The 19089-nt window shown below is 39.7% G+C and overlaps 1 protein-coding gene across 1 annotated transcript in view; it reads right to left on the bottom strand.

Moving 5' to 3' along the window:
• Positions 1-13302, bottom strand: part of bcl9 (BCL9 transcription coactivator) — a 110917-nt gene extending 97615 nt beyond the window's left edge. The window contains exon 1 of the mRNA XM_084402039.1: positions 13026-13302. The gene's annotated coding sequence lies outside the window, so the exon portion shown is untranslated. The remainder of the gene's footprint in view (positions 1-13025) is intronic.
• Positions 13303-19089: the final 5787 nt, after the last annotated feature.

The following is a 19089-nucleotide window of genomic DNA, read 5'->3' as shown; positions in this document are numbered from 1 at the left end:
TATGGTCACAGGGGTCATTGGGTCAATGAAATCTATAGTTTAAGGGACCATCTCTTTGTTAAAACCTTACTTTCCAGTTAGACTACACTGTAAAACATTTGTAACACTCCCAAATCAAAAATTTCAATTGACCGATAACATCTACATTTTTCAATTGGCCCAAGTGAAATTCTGTAAATTCTAAAATGAAATGTACAGATTTTCACTTGGGCCAATTGAAAAATTTAGATGTTATCGGTCAATTGAAATTTTTGATTTGGGAGTGTTACAAATTTTTTACAGTGTAAAGTGTAGCTCTCCTTGAGAGAAATAACGCATTATCTTGATGTTTTGAGACGACTCTCCTGTTTATAGTTAGAGTCTGGCCAAATCCAACCTTGGAAAAGCTGTGTGTCAGTGTGTGTGTTAGTATTTTTGGTTACAGGTTAAGGAACCACTGGCATTATTGAGATTGACTGAGTTGTTCTGGACATGTTGATGCCCAGCAACCCAAATCTGAGAACTGGAAGGTCACGACATGCCTAACTTCAGGGTCCGAGTGTCAGCTGCATAATCAATGGATATATGCTTCAGTCTATCTGTATATGTGTGGAAAATTACTGTTTATCTATTTTTTAGCCAATCAGAAACTGCAACCTGAAGCAAGGACATAGCTTAGACCTTGGTGTAGGGTATAACTGCTGTGATCTTTGTAACTGTAAGGGGGCGGCCTACGAACTCCTGTGTGAGTCTTGAAGCTGACTTCTGCTGATGAAACTGCAAACTATCTTCAGTAAAACCTTTCTTCAATTTATTATAATTTTGACTCCGGGTCTTCTTTCAAACATCTGGTCCTTGGGTCCTTAACTGTTACCCCCTAACAATTCCTGTTGCCGTAGCTCACAAATCTCATTTGAACTTCTGAAAAATTTTCTGATATTATAATGACAAATAATGGTATTTTTGAGTCATATGAACTACTTTTATGTTGACTGGTCAACATAGCATTTCAATATTGGAAGAAAGAACAACACAAATATTTTTGTGTTCCATGGAAGTAAAAAAGTCTTTACAATAAAGATATATCATTAAATTTAAATTGATTAAAAACAATATGATTATGAGTAAGTCATGACAAGAATTTCTTTTTTGGCTGAACTATTCCTTTAAAGAGGGGCATATACAGGCTCTTAAAGCGGCGCTATGCAGTTTTAGCAATTTCTTCGCTTTTTTGCTTTGCAGGTTTCTCCATAGAGCTCCCCCTCCAGCTTCGGAATAGATATTTGACAACACTGTCATAAAAACTTGTTGGCGACTCTCCCCCCTCCCATCTTCTCCCTCTGGTCATGTGCATTTGTTTTCAAAGAAGCTGGCGAACGCACAGAGCCATGTCCACTGTGGTATATATGATACACAGAAGGCTAGCAAATAAATGTTGAGATAGTGTATATTTGGATGGGGGCGTGTATGTTTGCAGAGCCGTAAAGCATTTCCTGCCAGATTATGCCCGCCGGCCCAAAGTTGCAAGGGTGGTTTTTCCACTCACAGGCGCTATGGGGAAGCGAGACGGCCACCATTCAACCCGAAAAAAGTCTTAAAGCCATTCCAATGACTCCGAAGCTGTTCAGTTAAGGTAAATTAAGCTAAAAAAAAACTGCATAGTTCCCCTTTAAATGAAACTGAAAGCAAATCAAAAGTGCCAATATAGGTCTACAAAGGAAACCTCCTTACAAACCAAGTTAGTTGCTAAGCAAAAGGTGGTCACATTTTCGCTTAAGGACGAAAAGTTTCCCCACACAATTTTTTTGTTTGTGTTCAAGTTGGTTGCGTGTATTCCCCAATTTGACCAACAAAAAGTTTCTTGGTTTGAAAGTGATTTCTGTGTGAGCTTATTATTATTGATGATAATGGACGATAGACCTTTTTTTTTTGCCCACAACATTTTGGTAGTATGACCACAGAATTAATATTGTAAAACTCTTTACGCATAAACATTTACACAAATAGTCCAAAAAAAAAAAAAAAATGTATACCGAAAAATTGGACAGTAACTAGTAACAGTTTGCCTAAAGCATTTACATGACATTATAAAAAGATTAATTATTGCTTCTTCTTTTTCTTTTCTTTTTCACTTTGTCCACCCTCTTGGATGTCATTTTTTTACTAAGCTCTTTGCAATTCATAGTTTTCAGTCATGTGACTGGCACATAGATGTGGGGGGCAAAACATCCATAGAACTGTCAATCAAACTCTTCCATCTGTTTCAAGCCATGAATATATAAAGACAATATTATTAAATTAACTGATATTAAAATATCAAATTCAATATACACCTTATTGATGATGCATACTATATACAGGCAAGCAGATGAGCTCAGAATATGAATGCACTGAACGCCTAGGCTAAACTGAATGTTGTTCTACTTGCCTGTGTATAGTATGCATCATTAGTATAATGAATTTGGTGTTTTAATATCAGTGTCTAAGTACGTTAATACTTAGTACAAACCTGGCAAAAATAACTGCCGGGCAGCGAAGGAAACCTTGTTTTGCCCTCCAGGTGGGCATCCCTGTAAGGCTGAAAATGAATGAGTTCATTATAATATGCCTACCTTTAAAACAGCATTTGTGTTAGAAGCATATGACTCCTTAAAATGCATCTCACTAGTTTTTGGACACAGCCATAGTCTGACAAATGGTTGCGTTTCTTCAGCTAAAACAGTAGAACATGATGCTATAGAAAGACCAAGGTCATGGGTTCGATTCCCAGGCAGTGCAAGAACCGCTAAACTGTATACCTTGAATTCAATGTAAGTCCCAATGGATAAAAGCATCTATCAAATGCAAAAAAAAGTAAAAGAATGATTGTATTTACGAAGTGCAGAAAGACAAACGCTTTCCGATTTGTTGTATTCGTTTTATTTACTCCTGAGCCTGGCTCCCTGATCATAAGTGTATTTACAGGAGCAAAGTGTTTAAAATCAAGGGGGCTGGGTTGCAATCACGACCGACACACAAACACACACACACACACACACACACACACACACACACACACACACACACATGGTGTCTCTCATTCACGGGAGAAGTGTCATTAGCATCTTTCCCGAAGCTTCCATGGGCCAATAAACGCTAGCAGTCAAGCAAGACTGCTCTGAATTCATCACTCTCTCGCCTTCTCTCTATATCATCCCCATATTTCTCTCTCTCTCCCCCCTCCCCATCCCTTCTTTCTTCTTTCTCTCTGTCTGTAGATGTGAGCAGTGTGCCCCCTGATGAGTCACCTCTGTCATCAGAGCACCGCAAAGGGAGAGAAAGACACACACACACACACACACACACAGAGAGAGAGAGAGAGAGAGAGAGAGAGACAGACAGCATCTCTTCTGCAAAGTCTCACCCCATCCTCAACCCCCACCACAAGCACACACACAAACATAACAAAAATCGACAGACTTAAAGATGGAAATTTACATTTTTATCTTTTTTACTCTCTCTCTTTCATTCATTCCACCTATCTACCCCCTCCCCCATCTCTCTCTTTCGCTCTCTCAGAATCAAATTTCTAAGATCCAAAGCGTATCGAATGTGCTGCATTTCTTTGTGCACTGAAGAGAGGAGAGGAACTGTGATGCTTTCTGAAATACCAGAGGAAGTGGAAGACTCCCCCAGCAGAGCAGCAAAATTATGGAAATAGATAAATAAATAATCGTACGGCTGGCAGTGTCGTTTCCCTGCTGCTGTGACTAATCAGAGGGTGTGAGCGAATATGTGTGTTGATTCGGGACCTTCTGCAAAACACATGGTGCTGCGGCAACATCGCTGAAAAGACTATCCCTACTTCATTGGCGTTTACATTAATAGTGGTCTGAATTCAGATCAGTCAGTTTAGCCCTGTATCCTAACAAGACACGATAAAGCACCAAACATTTCATTTCTTTGATTTTGTCCTAAACAACTGTCTCTGTGACAAGTAATAGCACATTTTGTCAAAAGTTTCTTTTCTATGTGGCTGGGATTAGCCCCGCCCCCTGTGAAAATTAAAGTGAAAAGTGAAAACATAAAACTAAAAGCAATAATAAAATATAATTCATTCTAAAATAATACTGATTATATTCCTAATCTGATTCAATTACCATTTGGCTTTGTCTGAATTATCATGGAAATTCACAATTGGACTGAACCTAAACCTTAAAATACTTTCTCATTCACATTGAATACAGTACTGAACGAAATCTGATTATATGTAAAGGAACAAACTATTCAACCCTTCAGAATGTATTTCTCTCATAAGCAGCCTAACAAAAGTACAGCAACTATACTTTTCTGGAAAAATGTGAACTCTGAAATAGAGGGACAAGGAAGGAGGAGGAGGAGGAAGATGATGACGAGGGGGAAATGGAGACCACCGCTCCAGCTCTTCCGATCGTTCTCGTCAGCCGGAGGGATTCTTTCCTAGAGACGTGCTGAAATTGGATTTCTGTCACCGCCGGAGAAGCATGGTGGCTGAGCACGGCAAGTAAAAATGCCGCTTTAAGATAGAAGACCGACACACAGGTTGAACCGAAACGACGTAAACGAAACCAATGTTCACAAGCCACTCAGTGTGTATTCTTCTGTACAGCATGACAGTTAGTTGCCAAGTTATGAGTTAATTTCATTCACTTTATTAAACTATGTACAGGTTTCTGCTGATACATAATGACCTCTCCAAACACTATCAGGGACTATCAGTGTTTTTGCTTTACTGAAGAACACACCAGAAATTGCACTTCAAGATTTTAGCCAGTGAACGCAACTGACAATTTTTCATTCACAGCGTCTGTTCTGGGAAGCTCCATAAATCCCTGAATCCCACTAAAGTGAACTACAAGAAGTTGCAAATGTTTTCATTTTGAAGTTGAACTGGCTGAGATCCTTTGTAAATGTACAATGACTCACCAATACAGTGCAATACTGGATCGTTTTGGTCTACAGAGAATAATTTTAAACTCTTTATAGACAGTCCTTTTTGGGTATAGTTTCAGACAATGTTGAGAGACTAAAATCCACAAAAACCCAGAAAACCTTTCCAGTCACAGACCTGATAGTTGTACGTAGACAGGCTTCTGGCTACTGGCAAAAGTCTGCTTCAGTTTTCAGCGTGTTCTGGCCAAGAACCGCCCACTGAGCCAGAAAGAGAATTTCTGTGCATAAAAAAAAAAAAGTCCTGATTATTCCACACACTTGACTCAGCATGATCTAGTTTACTTGATGCTAAGATGCTAACAAACGTAGCAACCTGGTTCCATGTAAAAATGAAAGAAAGTTTCAGATTTTTAAGAAAGTTACAAAAACCTCTGAAAGTTTCATACAGCCCGCCAGCCAATCAGATTAGATCTTGGGGATTACATCTCTTGCCTCTTTTCCTTGTAATATAAAAGCAAGACGGTCAAGGAACATCTGAGGCTGAGATTACAAACTGCTAAATGCTAATGTTAGCAATGTAAACAATGTTAGCAGCAAAACTAAAATTTGAAAGTCATTGAGCTAAAGGTACAAATGTTCATTCATGGCATCAGCCCTTGACATATTAGTACTTGAGTATGTCAACACAAGCCCCAAACTCAAAACCACAAGCTGAACTTGAATCTGTGACGATTATAGAAGGATATTGTTCTATTACAATAACCCAAACCCTCTGTTTGAGAGGAGCCTTTTATCATTCAAGTCTCTGTCCCTCTGTTTACTCTAATGTATTATGTACCGATGAGTGTTTGATACTTCTAAAGCAATCTGTTGATTGTAATCAAGTATCTGTTGAGAAGACGAGCCCCTCTCTGATGTTGAGGATCCTGCTAAAGAGGGGGGAGGAAGAGGAGGAGCCAATAAGAGATGTACAGAAGAAAAAGAAAAAATAGGGGGGGGGGGGGGGGGATTTAAAGGGAATTATAAAATGATTGCGGTCATTTTTATTGTCATTTTTGAATGTAACTCTATACCCTCGCCTCACTTAGTATACGCGGTTCTATGAATATGTAAATTAGCCCCGCCCCCACTCACTCACACCAGCTCAGAGATCCACTCGTTGACGATCACACGTTGACATGATTGGTTACAAGGTAGTTTGTGACGTCAGAAACGATTTCAAACCGTGTTTTTGAGACTGTCTTTGGTTTACTTCAGTTTTAAGGAGAAAATACTCAACAATGGTGTTGACTTATGAATTTGCACATGGTTTGTCTTAAAGCATATTTAAAACACCACATAGACATATAAACAACACTAAAAGCTTGATTTTCATCACAGGGGGACTTTTTTAATTGCATGTTGTCTCTCTAGGAAAGAAGGTAGAGAGGAATACACGATACATTCAGAGAAGAATAGAGAGAGGAGGAGGAAGAGATGCAGGGGGTAGGGAAGGTGGAGGTGTTGGCATATCGCTGATGATTACACACTGTCCATGGATATGTGTAACCAGCAACACCATGGCAACAACGCTTTTCACCCGGCGGTCCAGGCAGGCGATCTGCTTAGAAGTTAAGTGATCTCTCTTTTTCTCGCATTTACTCTCCCTCACCATGCCTAAACTAGTTTATTTCTCTTCCTTCTAGGAAACCTCTGTCTGTCTTTCATTTTTTAAATGAGTCTGCTCTTACCCACACACATACAAATAAACACACATTGGGGATCTAAATGGTAAACGATCAGTGTGCGTTTTGTGCTGTTCAACAGTGAAATCCGAATGAGCATTGGTTGTTTCCAAAACAGGTTTCAATATGGTCATAGGTTTAACCACCGAGACGGGAGCCAAGACGGCTTTCCACCTCCAATCGCCTGATGTCACTGGCCCATGAGGGAGCCCTCTGCCAATCGATGCAAAGCACAGAGTAGCAATACCCTGGACCTTTGGATTTGAGCGCTTATGTTTAGATGTTCTGGTCTTACTACAGGAACCGGAGCCAAAATGGCTCCAGGTGGAGTGGCCATGACTTGAGCCAAGATGGCATCCAATGCAGCATGTCTGGCTTGTAGCGGAGGGCCTCTGGTCTTAATGGGCAAGACGCAGACAGTCAGGACAAGGTTTGTTTCTGACCTGAATGATTCTGCAGTCTCAGAGACAGATGGTGAAGTTATTAAGGAGGAAGAGAAGGAAAAAAAGAGGTATGAACACCAGGGACAGACGAAGAGTGTTGCCAGCATTAGCCGATCACATGTCGGTTGGTTGGCATTTTACTATATGCTAGTAAAAACTGGTCCCTCATCATCCAAACCTCCAGAGCACGAACACAGCAGCATATATAGTGATGGGCCACATTGTCACAAGGATATGTTACCCCCCTCTCCTCCATCTCTCCTCATCCTCATCCTCTTCCCACCATTTCATCTGCCCTCTATCATGACAGAAGCCACAAGCTGCATGGTTGACTGGGCCGGTCAGTGCAAGACTGTACAGTCCAAAGCAGGAAAATTGATCTCCATATCAATTATAGAGCTGCTGGGGTCTTTTTCCTTCCTGGCTGGAGAAGCCTGGAGAAATTGCTTGGCTATAGCCATGGCATATTTTTCACCACTTTGGGCAAAAATCCATGTCGATTACGCAGCCAATCGATGGCCTGCGTCTCTTGCTCAGCGGTGCTGCTAAACGCATCAATGATGAGCCCAGTGTGGGCGGCAGAGCCAGAGAGACAGGGATGGAAAAGAGAGAGCGAGAGAACGAGAGTGAGACGGGCAGAGAGGGAGAAAGACAAGGAGATAAAAAGGGAGACTGACAGGGAAGGAAAGAGTAAGGGAGAAGGAGTGGGAGATAGAGAGAGACGGTGAGAAAACGAGAGTAAGACGAGCAGAGAGGGAAAAAGAATGGGAGGAAGAGAGAGATGGGAGGTAAAGAGGGATGACAGGGAAAAGACAGTGGGATGGGAAAGAAAAGAAATGAAGATAGACAGAGAGGAAAGAGGGAAGGGGAAGCAAAAAAGAGACAGAGAAAACAAGACAAACAGAAAAGGAAAATAGAGAGGGTGAAAGAAAGCGAGACAGACTGGTAGGGAAAATGAGAGTGAGACGGTATAGAAAAATGTAGACCGACTGAGGAAAAAGAGAAGGAAAACAAGAATGCGACAGACAGGGAGAAAATGAGAGACAGACAGAGAGGAAAATAGTGAGGGTGAAAGAAAGTGAGACAGACATGGAGGGGAAATGAGAGGGAGATGGTAGGAAAAGAGAAAGAGAGAAAAAGAAATTGAGACAGACAGGGAGGGAAGGAAAGTGAGACAGGCAAGAAGGGGGAATGAAACCAAAAAAGTAGGGAGAAAGAGAGCGAGACAGACAGACTCAAGGAAAATAGAGGCAGACAGCCACAGAAACCAAGAATGAGATAGGAGAAAATGAGTGAGAACGACTTCAAGAAACAGAGGTACGAGAGACGGGGAGGAAAAGTGTGAGACGTGATGCTTTCTCTTCCTTAAATCAGTAGTTTGGTTTCACTGTGTATGTGCGTGTGTGAGGCGCCTGATGTAATCGGTCGTTGGAGTGTGCGAGCATGTCCTGTGTCACTAGTGGAGCGTAGCGAAAGCTGTGATTTACAGGAGGCTGTGAGAGAGAGAGAGACACTCGTTAGAAGTATGAAGATGCTGTGACCAGAGCCTCCAAACCACAATAAATGACATCTCCATTGCCATCTTTCATACTGAGCTTATACACAAATACCCGAACGCTCTGAACACCCACAACGTCCATTATAAAACATACATGCTCCCACAATGCATTTCTGCGACTGCTAGTTGTGGTAAAGTGGCCCATTGATGCTACTCAATAGTGGGTTTCGAGCATTTTACTTTAGATTTATTACACAAGCAAAATACTTCATTATATAACTGACGATTATCGCCAAGTTCAGTCCAGAAAATAAACAAAGTGCAAATGCCGCAGCCAGCCGGTGACAGCGCCCCGCTGCGATTGAATTATTTACGTCAGAGTTCTGACACAGTGTTCCGAGCGGATTTGCTCCACTTTACATCAGCGAACGGTGGGTTGTGACATCAGCACTCGACCTGAGCCAGGCGTTCGGCATTCTGCTAGCGCCTGTCATATTAATCTGGCTAGCCTCCTCCTAACGTCTGTCACGCTAAGGTAGCCGCCTCCTCTCTCGTTCTCTGCGCTCTCCTCCTCCATGACATGAATACAAATGTGCTTTAAAAAACCCAAGGCATCATCTCTCTGCACCCCACCCCCTTCATCTCTCCCTCCATCCCCACATCTTTGTGTGATAGGCACCTCTAAATGAATTTGCAATCATCTCGGCGGCTAGGCACACAAGGCTAGCGCGCACATTTCCACCTATTCAGAAAGATATTAGAGCAGAGGATACATCGGAAGGCAAGGGCACTCAAAAGAGGGATGCTTTTCAAAAGAGAGATTGGGAATCTTTCTCTTTTTTTACGGCTCGAAAATCCCTGCTGACCGAGATGCGCCTTGTCTCCAATGAAATAATGAAACAATTATGACCGTGCACACGCGCATCCCAGAATTAACTAAACTGTCATCTAACTAAATGTGTTTTATGTTTGCTGTGAGTTATTAGCCGTCCCCTTAACACACTCGTAATTTATGCATTGGATATTTGACAACTGTGAAGAATAAATCCATTTATTTCCTTTGGTGCTCTCTCTGGAGGCACATCTCTCCATCCTACTGATCAAATCCCAACCCCTCCCACCATTTCTTCTTCTCCTCCTTCGGTAGCAGATCTCCAAGGCCTCTTATTCCTTCCATTTCTCAGTCCAAACCCTGCAATCTACCTCCCTCATTGGCACACTCTTGGTATTTATTGGAAAGGCATGTGGATGGATCTCGCCATGTCGGATTATAGCGTAGACAGATTTAATTTGACGCGAACAAAAAAGTATAGAACTACAGCTGAAACTGAAAGTTGTTTTTCTGGTCTAAGCTTTCCCAGCCTAGTTAGGCTGGTTTAAGTGTTTTCAGGAGGTGCTCGTTAAACTTGGTTTGGCTGGGACACCTAATGGCTGACCAGCTAAACCAGATGAACACCAGCTTGGCCAGGCCAGGAGACTATCTAGACCAGATTAAACCAGCGTATGTCATCCTGAACAGACTTCTATCCCTCGCAGCCTTTGATTTCATCCGCTTTATGGACGCAAGTAGGAATATTCCATATCATAGTTTGAACGGAAAATGGTATTTGACGGCCTTGGTTTTATAGCGTAAACTTCAGCCAAGGATAGAAATACTGTAACTAAGCTGGTTTACTGGTCTAAGCTGGTCTCCCAGCCTAATCAAGCAGGTTTTAGAGTGTTCAGGTGCTTGTTAAACTTGGTTTGACTGGGAAACAAGTTGGCTGACCAGCTAAACCAGATGAACACCAGCCTGGCCAGGCCGGGAGACTAGCTAGACCAGATGAAACCAGTTTATGTCATTCTGAACAGACCTCTATCCCTCACAGCCTTTGTTTTCATCCGCTTTATGGCCGGAAGAAGGAATATTCCATATCAAAGTTTGAACGGAAAATGGTATTTGGTGGCCTTGGTTCTATAGTGTAAACTTCAGCCAGATTTAATTTGCTGCTAACTAAAACTAGGTTGTGAAGGATAGAAATACAGTAACTAAGTTGGTTTACTGGTCTAAGATGGTCTCCCAGCCTAATCAAGCTGGTTTTAGAGTGTACAGGTGCTTGTTAAACTTAGTGGATGGTGTAAACCAGTGTATGTCACACTGACCAGACTTCTGCCCCTCACAACCTCATTTTTATCTGCTTTATTGTCTCAAGTTAAAATATTCCACGTCAGACTTTTTGAATTTGGTGGCCTCCCGTTTTAGGCATATAATGATTAAGATTATGGTTTGATTGACAGGAATATTGTTCGAAAGACGTTGTACTTGGCAAAATATCGGTCACCTCCATTTCAAATCATCATAGAGCGAGGTATGAAGGAGACATTTGACCCTGTGCTCTTTACCTTTCTCATGCCCTCTGTCACGACCTCTCGCTGTCAAGCAAGACTGACATCAACCGCAAAAAAAAAATAAAAATAAAAAATAAACAATGAAGCTGCCATGTCAAAACTGCAGGATACATTTACATTCTCTATTGGCATGTGTGATGCTTTTAAAACATGATTAATGAGCTTTCGCAAACCACTGTTATTTTTATTCCACTTGACTTTCAGTTTGCGTGTAATTGCTCTTAAACCCAGGGGACATATAACCATTATATTCACATCAAATAAAACACTATGTTCATGTTCCTCTGCTCCATCTCAAACATCATAAAAATCTATTAAACTGTGTTGCTGTAAATATTTTAATACTAACTATTATTACATCATTTATAAAACTGTTGCTGTTTGTACATACATTACATGGTCCACTGAAGCCATAGTAAGGGATTAAGTAATTAAGGTTTTGTAATGCTTTTATAAAGTAGCAACATGCATTTTGAATAAATAGTTTTAAATCTATGTTTACTGTTGCCAAAAACACCTCAACTTTATATAGAATGCACATTAATATTCAAAGTGTAGTCACAACTGTATGTTTGTCACAATTTTACAGTGGGTTTGAAACGTGGCTCAGCCAATCAGAATTTAGAGTAAAAAAATTCGTTACACTTTACAATAAGGTTCGATTTGTTAACAAGAAATAACAATGACAAATATTTCTAAAGCATTAAGCAGAGTTAATGCTGAATTAAATATTTACGAATACATTAATTCAATTAAAAGTGGTTTAATGGACTATTTAATGGATCTGCATTTTTATTTACCTAGTTCATTTTTATTACTTAGTTAAAAAACATGAATTGCTCATTGTTTCATTAATGTTATAATACATTAACTAACATTAAGAGATGAGACCTTATTGTAAAGTGTTACCAAACTATCTACTTTATAATGATATATTAGTCATCAATTACTGAACTACTGCCTTTATTACTCAATAATTTCCACAATCTTTGGAACTTTATGAAAAATTGTGTTTCCCATGATGCCTAAATTATTGTAAATAGGAAACTAAGGTCCTCTCAAATTTGAATTACAACTAGGAAACCTGAGTTACAGAGAGTAAACTACCTTGCTATTTTGGTCATATACATTTATGTATATCTGTAACCATTTCCTGCATGTTGTACATTTTAACACAGCGAAATGAACATGAGTATGTCCGTTATCAGCCATGTTTCTCTTGAAATCTTGAACAGGAATAAATGGAATCTTCTGACAAGCAAGTAAAGGCAACATATATCCTGCAACCTATGGAATAAAAGACACTGTAGTGCCCATAACTCTTAAAAATAAAATATTAATAATAAATAAATAAACAATTGCTTTGACTTTTCCAACAACTGGTTTATACACCATATAAAAGCAACAGAAATTGCATGTGCATGTCACACCAGTGACAATTGGATAACCTTTAGCGTGAGAGACGGGCAGAAAGAAAGAGAAAATCACTGCAGGTTTTCGGAACAGCTGGTAGTGTAAAAGCAGTCTGCTACCACCATGGAGGGCACAGACTGAGAAACCCCCCAGGCAGAATAGAACCGCCCCCAAACACACACACACACACGGCTCCAATCATTGCACAATTCACTCGCTGCCGAGAGTGACAATCCTGACACATACAGAAAGAGAAAAGCTCTTGTTGCTTTGCAGCCATCACACACATGGACTGCTTGGATAACCAGACAATAATGAGAGGATAGCAGAGGAGGTTTATACTGGCATGGAGGGCAACTCATCCAGACTATCCAATGACACATTCCAAACCATCCACTCCCCCCTTCACCCCCTGCTCTTTCCACATATCCATATATCTTTTCAAGGACTAAGAATAACGGAGCGTAATTGTTTTTACCCACGCTCACGTAGACGCTCCAACCAGGAATAACCACAATAATAGCAGCACGCAACTTCGGCACCAACTCTGGGTCTACTCGTTTTTCGCACACCCACCCCCCTCGAAAACAAAAGAGAGAGATAAAGTAAGAAAGGCGAATTTAAAAAAAAAAAAGAGTGATCTGGTGCTGAAGAAGATACAATACTCACCCCCTCTCTTTCTCTGTCACTCTATCAGCCCCCGTGTATGAGCGTCTCCTCCTATTTCTCTCGCTCTTCTCCCTTTCTGTGTGCCCTCTCACACACAGCAGCCATACAAAAACACGTTCAGGATCATTTGGGTTTTCATCATTTGTTTCTTCTCTTATTTCTCTCCAGGCTTTTGTACCCCTCCCTTTTGTCCGTGCTGGCCCAAAAAGTGCACACACATCCACACAAAGGGCTGCTCTTCCCTGCAGTCCCCGGTCCCCTTCAGCATCTAGACACTAGGACAACATCAAAGCAACTTGGGGGGAACACTTCAGGGGCCTATTGTCTCCAGTCTGATCGTTTTTTCTCGCCTCCGTCCCCCCCTTCGCTTTTGACGCCACTTGGTACGGTCCGTGCATTCAAGCCAAGCAGCTTTCACACATGCAGGGGAAGCTTGTCTCAGGCAATTGCTGACAAGCTACAAACAAGGCAGCCATCCCCCTTCACTGCACACATACACTCTCACACACTCGTGTGTTAACAACTCGCTTCTCTCGCTGAGACTCAAGCCCTCTCTTACCGGACGCTGTTGAGCCCAACGACATCATTCACGCCCCATATCTCTCTCTCGTACTATCTCGAAGTGTGAGCTTCAGCATTGGGGAAGCTTCTTTGAAACTGTCTTGGCAAGCTTTAACTACAAGTTATGTTTTTGGGGAAAGAAACTACACAAGCTGCGATTTAAGGGTGGGGTGGGGGGGGGGGTATATATTTAAAATAAAATTATCAGAATATATTATTAAAAAGAGCAGTCCATACGGAAATCAATTAGTTGATAGCATCAAATGTAATATATTAACACAAGGACTGTGAAAGTTAGACCGTTAACATATGCGATTAATTAAATGTTTAACGATGTTCATTTTTATATAATGTCATCAATGCATATATTAAATTTAAACCTATAATCTGTGTGATTTCTAAAAACTAAAGGTGTGGAGCAAAAAAAAATTATTAAAAGATTTTAATCAACTGAGAGCACTAAAATTAATACAAATTAATTTATATTAAACACTAAACAAATAAACGTAATATATAAATAAAACACTCTTAAAAATAAATGTCCTAAAAGTTTTTTTTGTTGTTGTTGTTGTTTTTTTCTGCCATAATGCCATAGAAGAACCATTTCATGGATCCATCAAAGCCAATAAAGAACTTTTTAAGTGTAACAATGTGTTTCACTATAGAAAAAAATGAAAAAGCTCTACTGAGTACTGATTCAAATTAGCATTTAAACCCAGCTCATTAAACCAGCTCATCATGAATCAGACTTCCTATAACAATATTAAAGATAGAGTGAGACAGTCTAGTAAAGCATGAATGATCATTGCCTCAGTTTGCTCAGTTTCAAGGCTGTGTGCGACATAATGAAACGCTGCAAAGAACGACCACATGCATGACTGAGAACCAATTCAAATGAATCAGTTTCCTAATCTGTTTAATTAAAATGACTCGTTCGAACCAACTGACTCATTAAATGAATCAGACCTCCTACACTGCTACTAAAGAGAGAGAGTGATTCTAGTACATTGCGAATGATCATTGCCTCAGTTCGCTTGGATTCAAAGATGCTTGCACAAAATGATGAAATTCTGCTTAGAGAGTTCAACACGACTACGCGACTGAGAACCTTTTTGTTTGTTTGTTTGTTTCCTTAAGACTATCAGACTCTAATGTTGGATGACAAAATAACCATATAAAATTCAACCGCTAATGGAATCCCCAAACGGAAAAATAATGACTGTTTTTACACAGGTTTCCTCAAACACTCCCCCATCTGCCATTGGTCAATAAACAGATAGTCCCACCCCAAACTCACACCATTACTTATGCATTATTTATAATTGGCTCTCAATATTAATCCAGAATAGGAGAAACTAAGCAATGAAAAATTGCACGCATCACCTTTAAATTAGTTTCTTTGTTACTTTTAGTAAGATAGTCTCCAACACTGGTGAGTTTTCGCAAGACTAACTTGTGAACATACACGTCAATGGTTTGTTGGGGGGCTCATGGGATACAGGAGCTTTCTCTTTTTTCCCTTTCGCTCCTTCTCTCCATCTCTGTTACTCCCAGGGAGTGAAAAAACACACAAGAGGGGGAGAGGGGGACGAGAAAAGTGAGAAGGGAAGGGGGGTAGGGTGGGACGGTATTCGTGCTCTCATCTGGCTTCTATAGCAGTAGGGAGAGAAAGAGAGAAACGGAGGGTCAGGGGCCGCAGAAGTAGGGAGAGAGAGAGAGAGAGAGAAAGAGAGAGAGAGAGAGAAGGAAAAAAAGGGTGATGTGAAGGTGGGGGGAGGAGGAGGATTAAGGAACAATGAATCCCAGACCCCAAACTGAGGGGTAAGAGTTCTCAAGTTGTGGGCCGTTAAAATCATGTCTCAATGTGAAGTCCTCATCTTGCTCCAACTCAAAACAAACAGTTCGAAAGTTGCTTGTTTTCAGATAGCCAAAAAGTGAGATACACTAGAGCAGTGTTTGCCAACCCTTTTTTGCCTTCTGGATGCCCCGCTCAGAAAGGCTATGGAATATCGTTTAGCTTATCTTCAATAATTTCCTCATTAAAAAAGTTTTACAAATAAGAAAATAGTATTTTTTAATATTTAATTAATTAAAATGAAGTGCAGTCCAGACTCCAGTCATGTCGGTAGCCTGATGAGAGCCGTTTATTTTACATGGATTAGATCGCCTCATTATGAGGCCCGCCATATTGAGATGAGATCACATGACTTGCCAAATATTGCTTGCTTTTTTTTTCTCTATAACCACCCTTTTGAAGACACCCGTTCTCTCTGCATAAATTAGCCATGACTGACTAATGCATCCATACCATTAAATAAAAAAAATTAAATGCATTAAAGTGGCCCATATATTACGCTGGAAGTGTCAACCACATAATATTTGTGTAAATCTCATTCACAAAGTAATTCCTTAAAAAGGAACTGAAAACTCTATCATCATTTACTCACCCTCAAGTCGTTCCAAGCTTGTACTTTCCTTCTTCTGTGGATATTTTAAGAAATGTCTCAGTGTTTTTTAATGGGCTCCAGTGTTGGTTGTCTTCTTTTGTGTTCTGCAGAAGAAATAGTCACACAGGTTTGGAAATTACATGATGTTGCGTAAATGTTGACAGAATTTTCATTTTTGAGTGAACTATCCCTTTAACAAAGCAAAATGAAAATCTCTCCCACTGGAATCTACTTAAATATCCCCTGGGTACACTTATTCCAGGTTGGGAATCACTGTAGTAAAGGACGTGAAAGAGTGAAGAGAAGTGGGGGAAAGAAAATAAGCATGGAAGAGGAGGGGGTAATAGCTGGGAAGTAGACAGATGTGTCAATCAGAAGCAATTGTAAGCAGATGGACACAAAGACGCCAACAGCCTTCCTCGCGGTTTAACCATAGTTTTTACCGCCGAGCCATTATATTAAAGGTTCAACAAAAACAAATACATTAAATCATATTTACATTATAAAAGGGGGCTACTGAGGCTACAACTGTAAGTTTGGTCACTTGGCAGATTATTGTAGATGTGAAAACAATTATGAAAGTGGAATTTAAAAAGAATTATAGAAGTTTAAGTTTATGAAAACTTTAAGGATATATTTAAATATTTTATGTGAAATATATATTTTACAAAACCTGTTTGACTCGAAAACTGCAAGAAATTCAAGGCCAAAAATCTGAACATTTTGTGTTCCAAATTGTAGATATCTTTTAAAAAATGAGCTTTTAGTAAGATTTAGTTTGGGCGCAGTAACAAACTTTTCCACTAGATGATATCCAGGGCTCTCTATTGGTGACTTTTGCTGCGTTCACGTCATATCATAATTACAAGCTCATACATTTGATGTCATACACACCGATCGGTCTGCACAGCGGCGCTTCAAAACCAACACACCTTAAATCTGTAGTGGTCAAGTGGTACAAGTTGTAGTTCTCAGAAAATTACCAGTTTACACGTTGTAATTACAAGTTCTACAAGCATGTGAAGCTTTTTTACAGTTCAGAATCGTTACGGTAATTTCGAAATGGTGTGTGAGACTCTTCCATTTGTTTTGAGGGATATGAACCATATATTTCCATAATGTTCATACAATTTATGAAGTAGACATCATATTCAGAAGTAATATGGCAGTATTTGATATGAATTCAACCTCTAACAAACACATAAAAGACAAGTGGGAAAAAAACACAAGCGTTATTAATAGCCCGCCGCATTACAAATGCTGAATATAACGGTTTTTTTTCTTTCTTTTTTTTATTCTATTTTTTTTTTATTCTTGGCATGAAAAAAAAAAAACTGAGGTTTCTAACAATCTTTCATGATTTCAAAACTCACTTAATTTTGATTATTTTTTCAGAAAATAAGACTTAATAATTTTGTCATTTAGCATCTGAAGCCGTTACTGGGATGGTACCCGTTAAAAAAATTCTAATGTAGCTACTATTTCGGTATTAATATGTACTTTTGGTACCAATATGTACAATTATTAAGCTACTAATATAGGCTACTCTTTAGGTACAAAGATGTACTTTTTGAAAGGATATTGGCCCAGTGAGAGATGTTGTACCTTTTTTCCCCTGAGAGAGTGGAAAACAAAACAAACAAAAAATACTGAGGAAGGTTTTTTAGCAGCGTGCACACGAAGAGTTAACATTTAAACCGCTGGTTGCTGGTGTGGAGGACAGGAGGGGGCGGAGCCACGGGACGGGCTTCCATTGAGAATTGAGCTTTCTGTGATTGAGCTGAACTATTCCAGGCCACTGGGGGAGGGTCTCAGTCTCACATCTAGCTTCCTTTGCATGCCTTGTTGCCACATTACACATATTTCTCATAGTCGTTAGTAAGTAAATTGCTGTAAATGTGAGAAAACTATCCCTTTGTGGGTGTACCCTTAAAAACAACCGTAAAAAAAAAAAAAAAATCCTACCACCCCTATGATAGTATTCCCAGCATCAATGAATGGCGGTGGATTTATAGCTTGGTATCTGGAAAAAGTACACTGTAGATTATCATAAAGGACCAGGCTATTAAAAAAAACCCTTGGAGGTTTGTAATGACTGTGTTTATGATTTCAACAATCTCAGCTGCCGTAAACGGCGCCACAGTCAAAAAGCAAACTGTTTTTTTGTTTGTTTTTTTGAGCCACACTTCTATCCTGTGTACCAACATCTGTTTCACTACTACACTTCAAAATTAATCTACACCAAACAAATGCTTTGAAACTGATCCTGAGTCAGTTCAAATTGAGCTTGCCTTTATTCTTTAAGTCAATCCTACACACATACTTCCCACTGTTTTCACAAATCAAGCTCGTCTTAACCGTTCGGTTTTACAATTGTTCAAATGTTTGGGTCAGTAAGTTTTTTTTTTTTTTTTTTTTTTTTTAAGCAACTGGATGCCAAGAATTGATTAAAAGTGACAGTAAAGACTGTAACACTGTATCAAAAAATATGTATCCCAGTTTCCACTAAAATATGGTGATTATTATTGTATAAAACAAACTGTTTTCAACATTGATCATGATAAATGTTTCTTGAGCATCAAATCAGCATATTAGAGTGATTTCTGAAGGATCATGTGACACTGAAGACTGGAGTAATGATGCTGAAAATTCAGCTTTGAATCGCATGAATAAATTGCATTTTAAAATATATTAAAATAGAAAACAGTTCTTTGAAATTGTAAAAATATTTCACAATATTAAGTTTTTTACTGTATTTTTGTTCAAATAAATGCAGCCTTGGTGACTGAGCATAAGAGACTTCTTTCAAAAACATGAAAAATATACACTCACCTAAAGGATTATTAGGAACACCTGTTCAATTTCTCATTAATGCAATTATCTAATCAACCAATCACATGGCAGTTGCTTCAATGCATTTAGGGGTGTGGTCCTGGTCAAGACAATCTCCTGAACTCCAAACTGAATGTCAGAATGGGAAAGAAAGGTGATTTAAGCAATTTTGAGCGTGGCATGGTTGTTGGTGCCAGACGGGCCGGTCTGAGTATTTCACAATC

The sequence above is a fragment of the Rutilus rutilus genome (genome assembly GCF_951802725.1).
Source record: "Rutilus rutilus genome assembly, chromosome: 2".
Classification (NCBI taxonomy): Eukaryota; Metazoa; Chordata; class Actinopteri; order Cypriniformes; family Leuciscidae; genus Rutilus; species Rutilus rutilus.
The sequence above is the reverse complement of the archived record's forward strand: the minus strand, read 5'-3'. Positions and strand labels throughout refer to the sequence as shown.